General features: G+C 45.3%; 1 protein-coding gene across 4 annotated transcripts in view; it reads left to right on the top strand.

Moving 5' to 3' along the window:
- LOC105541933 (up-regulator of cell proliferation) overlaps positions 1–6,996 on the top strand; it is a 50,219-nt gene that overhangs the window by 19,974 nt on the left and 23,249 nt on the right. The gene's annotated exons all lie outside the window — the stretch shown is intronic.

The raw sequence follows: 6,996 nt of genomic DNA, 5'->3' as shown, positions 1-6,996 counted from the left end.
TGGCGAGCGACTGGGGAACCGGGGTGCGGGTCCTCGCCGCGGCCCGGGGCAACCCACGGAGGCCTGGAAATGCTTCACTCCGGTGCCTGGTGTCTGTGTTCCTGGGTTTTAAACTTGCTCGCGTTGGGAGTGGACGCTTGTTTGCCGCGTCGTTGAGACGTACCCAGAATGTCAGGTTCCGGGCAGATGCAGACCCTTTGCTGACAGCCGGAGAGCCGCTCCGGGATCTCCTTGGTCGGGGCCGTTGCCTACCGGCCTGCCTTGGGGTGGCTGCGCTTGTTCTGACATTACCTCTTTTCAACTTTTTTTATTTAAATGTTATTCCTTTTAGGAAATGATGGTGACACATATAGTTTGTAATTTTTGAGAAAAAATTCTCACTTGGCGAACTAAAACCTCAGTAATTCATTATTTTTTTGTTTTGATAATTTTACTAGTGCTGAAATCTGGGAACGGCAGTCCAACACTTTCATTTTACAGAGAAAGAAATTAGGCTCAAGGTCATCGCTTTAGTTGTTAGAATTCTTTGACTGTTATTCATCATTCAGAGGGTCTTGGATCTAGTGGCTGTGATAGCCATTCAGAGCAGTTCCCAAAGAGCTTTACAGGTGTGTGTTCGGTGGTGGGGGTGGGGAGGGGACGGTGCTATGGGACCGGGATCATGGATATCATGCCTCCTCCAGATGAGGCCTGAGCCATGCCCTGGGGTGATTTGGCTCAGTACAGTGTGCCTGAATGAAGCAAGCTGAATTTGAACAACTCCTGCTGTCTTTCAGGGCTTTGGGGCAGTGGTCATTTCCAGGACCAGGCCTTTTCGTTGCCAGCTGACTACCCAGCACTTTGAGCTCATAAATAGAGTAAGCAGGGAACCATCCCTGGGAAGGCCAGGCTGATTTACCTAGGGGTTCAAGGTCCTGCAGCATTCCTTTCCCACTTGTCAGGAAAGGGTGGGGCAGAGCCTCCTGGACGCAATGTTGAGGGTGGCTGAACCTGTGTGGGGCTGTCCTGAACGAAGCTTTTTTTTTTTTTCAAAAAGTGGTGCATTTGGTGTCCAAGTACACTGCTTTGTAGACATGGGTCAGAGGTGGACATAATGCTGCACTGGTGTTTCTGTGAGAGTCAGTAGGGCTTAAACTGTGTCCCTGTGGTTGGTGACATTTGATATTTGCGGTTCTGATTATTTGTGTGACCCCCATGAGTCCGCAGTCTGTAATCTATAATTTTCTGAGGGGTATCCATTGCAAAAGCTGAGGTCTCAAAACCTTTAGTATACAAGTCATGCACCACATAATGACAACGGAGGACCACATTATATGACAGTGGTCCTGTGCACAAATACTTATCATTGTGTTAGTTGCCTACAGTATTCGTACTGTAACATGCAGTAGAGGTTTGTAGCTTAAGAACAACAAGCTGTACCATATAGCCTAGGTACGTAGTACACCTTACCATGTAGGTTTGTGTAAGTTTATCCTATGATGCTCACACAAGGACCCAATTGCCAAAGATATATTTCTCAGAATGTATCCCTGTTGTTAAGTGACTCATGACTGGTGCTTTATTTCATTTTGTGGGGAAACTATGCACATATTATGTACATTGGCAGACATAGCTCCTAAGTGTCCACTTCTACAGGCTTCCCTGGTAGATCAGAGTCTAGCTAGGAAGACAGTGCTTCCTGAGACCCTCAGGGCTGTCTCAGACAGCTAGCAAACATTAAAGCTACTGCACTAGGTGTCTTAGGGAGCAAGTCCACAGATAAAGGACAGGGATGGGAAGGGAGTGGTGATCCGGACTGGGGTAGTCATAGAGGAGTCTCCAAATTGATGTTTTTATTAAGTGACAGTCTCCATGAGTTGGGAAGGAAAGAAGAAATTCTGACCGTTTTTGAGGACCTTATGAATATGCCAGGCATTGTGCTAAATAAAAGAAATGGCAATAATGATGGCATCAAAGGAAAAGATGTATTTGAGAAATGCCCCATGGCCCAGTGTGTTTGGAGCTAAGTGGAGACAAGTCCAGAGGATGAGACTGGGACCAGACGATGGGACCTGGTCCCATTTGTATATTCACTGCCCACCACTCGCTGAAGGTAAATGACACTATTTGCATTGGTGGAGCTCTCAGAGAATCTATGTGACAGCAGTATAGAGATGGCAGAGAGGGCAGAAGACGTGGAGCAGCTCATGCTACCATCTCCCCTCTCTTGAACAGGCCTCACTCAACAGCTCATCTCTTGTCTTTGCCCCTTGCTTCGCTATCTCACAACTGCCCAGATCTTCCTTGTCTTGTCAGCTACTCTGCCTGCTCTTTCACTGTTGGGGTTTCCTTGGGCTCTATAATCAATCTCTGCTAGTCCTAACACATGTTCTCTGCATAGTCACATCTGTTTTAGTGGCTTTAACTGTTGTCTGAATCAGAGGTTCTTAACCTAGGCTCCATGATTCATGGATGGGCTTCTGGGGGTCCGTTTGTTCTCTGAAATTGTATGCAGCATTGGGAGTGGTGTGTAGTTTTCCCGGGAGCAAGGTCTGTAGCTTTCAACAGATTTTCAAAGGGGCTTTTATCCTTAACAATGTTACAACTATTCATCCTGAATTTCCAGATTTTCATTTTCAACTACAGTAGATACAGCTCCTCAAGTTTCTTTAATCCGGGTTGCCTATGCAAAGTCTCTATTTTTCAGATTGTTATTGATGGATAATTTGAAAAACAAAAAATAAAGATCAAGTGTAATCAGCTTTACATAGACCACCAATCTTAAAATCTTAAAAAGATTTTAAATAGTCACTTATTCTTATCAGAGAGACAGCTTTACAGAAGCAACTAGCGTCCCTCCTCCCTCCCATCTGAGTTTGGGGGGGTACCCTGACAGATGTTTTCCTTTGCATTTGCATACTAAGTTTGTTCCTTGCTCTGTTTTTACGTAAATGCTATCATACTGTTCTGCAGCTTGCTTTATTTGCCCAACAATATGCCTTGAAATTCTTTCCATGCCAGAACAAGGGACAGATCCACATACATTTGTTTTTTGTTTTTGATTTATTTACATTTTCTCTCTCTCTCTCTCTCTATCTCTCTCTCTCTCTCTCTCTTTTTAAATAGCGATGGGGGTCTCATTATGTTGCCTGTGTTGATCTTGAACTCCTGGGCTCAAGCCGTCCTCCTGTCTCGGCCTCCCAAATTGCTGGAATTGCAAGCACATTACACAGTGCCCAGTCTACCTACATTTTGACAGACATGTAATATTCCATGGCATGGTTACATTATTCAGTTAAGGATGTTCCTGGTTTTCTCTAAGATAATCTGTGTCTCACTCTGGACATATAGAGTACATGCAAAGACTTGGACTGCATGAGCGGAGGGCCTGCTTTTGTTTTTTGTTCTTCCTGCCTGTTGTAACTTGTTGCTGCCAAATGATCCTCTTAAATGATTGTACCACCTTCCCTGCCACCACCAGATTTTGAGGATTCTCTGTACTTCCCAACACATGATGACATCATACATGAAAAGTTTTGCCTGTCTGATGGAATAATTGAGTCAAGAAATAGGATGCTAATGGCATCTTCACTTACGCGGTCTTTAAAGACAGAAACTTCATGCCTGACCCCTGTATTCCCTTAGAAAGATTCAGTTCTTTTCTTTGATCCAGTGGGTAACAGCAAGTGAGTAACAGTTGATCTCCATAAGTAAACTCTCACTCCTCAGCTTTTTGTTTTAGGAAATATAGTCCCTGTCTGGCCAGGAGAAATGGAGTTAGACCTGCCCTAGAAGGCAGGAGCTCGGGCAGAGAATGGGTGGAAGGACCTGTGGGTTCTGAGTGGCGGTATGGAGAATGCTTGGCTGTATAGAGGTGGGACTCATGGTAGTAGATGAGGTGACTGATTGAAACCCAGGAATGTGTAACTAATTGGGGTAGAGGAGAAGCCATTACTGGATGACAAACCCAAGGCCAGTTGTTCCTCTGTGGACTGAGTCCTTACCTGAGGAGGGAGGGCACACACACCTTGGCCTTTTCCTGCCTTTCTTCTTCCCCCTTCCTCCTCCCTCTCCACCATCCTCTCCTCCCTCTTCCCTTCCCCGCCTCCTTCTTCCCCTCCTCCCTTCTCTCTTCCTTCTCCGTTCCTCCCCTCCACTCTTCTTTCCTCTCCCCCACTCCTGTCTCCTCCCCTGTGACCTCCTCAGGTCTTTTCCCCAGCCCACTGTTCCTTTACACATTCAGCTGGAGACCTCATCCACCCTCCTGGCTGCTCCTCTCAGGATCATCTTGGCCCCTGGGAATTCTCAAGGACTCATCTACCTTGGTAGCTGAAAGCACCCCCATTAACATCCATTGGCTGTCAAAAGTACCTGACTTTACTTTTAACCTTTTGTCTTTGCTGTCCAGGAAGGTTCTCTCCTACCACTGTCATTTTGTGGGAAGGAAAGGGCTCAGCTTTCCCATTGGAGGCCTGGCCTGGTCTGAATGGGCCAGGCCACAGCCCCAGAATTCACAGGCCTTCTACACTGGGTGAAAGATGGGTCCTCTGGCCACACTGGGGGAAGGGGAAAGGGGGCCCCGTAAACCACACTTTGAAGAGGAAGCATTAAAGAACTCAAACAAGATGTATCTTTGCTCTTGGGAGAAGTCCAGCAGGACCCTTATCTTGCTCAGTAGCTGCTGAGACTTCTACAGAAGGGACCTAGCTTTGCCAGCAGAACTGAGACTTTGTATTGGCTGTCTGCTCACGGATGTGGGACTGCCCAAAAAGCCAGCAGCCACTCAGAATGTTCCCTACACTGGACGTGTGGGAGAACTAGCAGGGGTAGAAAAGGCCAGAAGTGTCCCTGGTTCTTTAGGACAGCTCTCGAAACTTCACTCACCTGCCCATGGGTGGCAGAGTACACCAGGACTTCATGGGATGCAACAGCCATGCCATTGACCTCTCCATGGGGACGGACTGAAGGACCCACCTCAGCTCAGGGCAGGGCCTCTCACCCAGAACCACGAGTGGCAGGGACCTTCCAGTCCTAGGGAATGTTCTTTTAAATTTAGATCCTGCCCACCTCCAACAAGTGTGTTGTCAGGGCCTATTCTAAATGCTGTTACATATATTAAGTTATTTAATCTTCACAGCAACCTATTCAATAAGTACTGTTATTTCTATTATAGAGAGGAGGGCTCCTAGGCCTGGCTAAGCAGTTTAAGATAAAATGCAAAATGACCCAATTCAGGATAATTATAGTTGGTTTAAATTTGGTTGCTGAGGCACAAACAAAAGTGTTGGATTCTGTAGTTTTTGTTGTGATCACAGAGCACATGCGGTATCTTCCAGAACCCTTTGATAAAGCTGAAGTAAGGATGGAAGGATGGGCTCACATGGCCCACATGAGTTAGAAGCTGTGTTGACAGAGTAGACAATACCTTCAATTATGGCTTAACAAAAAATGCCTGAAAATGGAATAACTTAGAAGGAGCTCTTCCTTTAAAGGATTCAATGCCGGGTGCAGTGGCTTATGCCTGTAATCCCAGCACTTTGGGAGGCTGAGGCAGAAGATGGCTTGAGCCCAGGAATTTGAGGCAGCAGTGAGCCATAATCACACCACTGCACTCAAGCCTGGGCAACACAATGAGACACTGTCTCCCTGTCTTTAAAATAAAGAGAGACCTACGTGTATGCTAGGAGCATCCTTCTCACTGTAGGTCAGATGTGGTCATTCTGTTTTAAATTCGCTGAATTGTGACTTTCTTCTTTTCTTTTTCTTTTTTTTTTTTTTTGAGGCAGGGTCTCACTCTGTCTCCCAGGCTGGAGTGCAGTGGTGCGATCTCGGCTCACTGCAACCTCCGCCTCCCGGGTTCAAGTGATTCTCCTGCGTCAGCCTCCTGAGTAGCTGGGATTACAGGTGCGCACCACCACACCTGGCTAATTTTTGTATTTTTAGTAGAGATGGGGTTTCACCATGTTGCCCGGGTTGTCTCGAGCCCCTGACCTCAAGTGATCCGCCTGCCTTGGCCTCCCCAAAGTGCTGGAATTACAGGCATGAGCCACTGCACCCAGCTGACTTTTTTTTTTCTTTCTTTCTTTTTGAGACAGAGTTTTGCTCAGTTCCCCAGGCTGGAGTGCAGTGGCACCAACATGACTCGCTGCAGCCTCAATCTGCTGCGCTCAAGTATTCCTCCTGCCTCAGCCTCCAGAGTAGCTGGGACTACAGGCGCATGCCACCACACCTGGTTATTGCAGATTTTAAGAAACTTTTTTGTAGAGACAGGGTCTAGTTATATTGCCCAGGCTGTTCTTGAAATCCTGGGCTCCAGCGATCCTCCCATCAGAGCCTCCCAAAGTGCTGAGATTATAGGTGTGAACCACCACACTTAGCCCATTGTGACTTTTTTTAAGTCTCCAATACTTTTAGGGCATTAAAAACTTAATCTTAGATCCAGTTGGTATTCATTTGGGTGAATGAAGTGGTAGGGACCTACCTTAATTTTTTTTCCAGGTTTTTATGATTGAATAAGTTCCAGATACTCAAAGCCACCTAGATCAGTGATGAAATTTTTGACTGCATTTGGGCCTATTTCTGGGATGTCCTTTTACTGATTTCTCTGTATATTCATGAACAACCTTAAATTATTTTAGACTATTTAATAATTATGTTCTATTATCTGGGAAGTTTTGTCCTTCACTGTTCTTTTTCAAAATTTTCCTGATTGTTATTTCATAAATATTTTTTCACAGAATCAACTGGTTTTGAACCTCAATTTACTTATAGGTTAATTTAGAGACAATTGACTTTTAAAATTATATTAAAGGCCAGGCATGGTAGCTCATGCTTATAATCCTGGCATTTTGGGGGGCTGAGTAAGATGGATCACATGATCCTAGGATTTGAGATTGGCCTGAGCAACACAGTGAGATCTCAACTCTAAAAAAATAAAAATAAAAAATTAAGCCTTTCTGTCCAAGACAGAATACACCTTTAAAAATTTTTTCATTTTATATATGTAAATATAAATAT

This window comes from Mandrillus leucophaeus, unplaced genomic scaffold, assembly GCF_000951045.1.
Source record: "Mandrillus leucophaeus isolate KB7577 unplaced genomic scaffold, Mleu.le_1.0 Scaffold248, whole genome shotgun sequence".
Lineage (NCBI taxonomy): Eukaryota > Metazoa > Chordata > Mammalia > Primates > Cercopithecidae > Mandrillus > Mandrillus leucophaeus.
The sequence above is the reverse complement of the archived record's forward strand: the minus strand, read 5'-3'. Positions and strand labels throughout refer to the sequence as shown.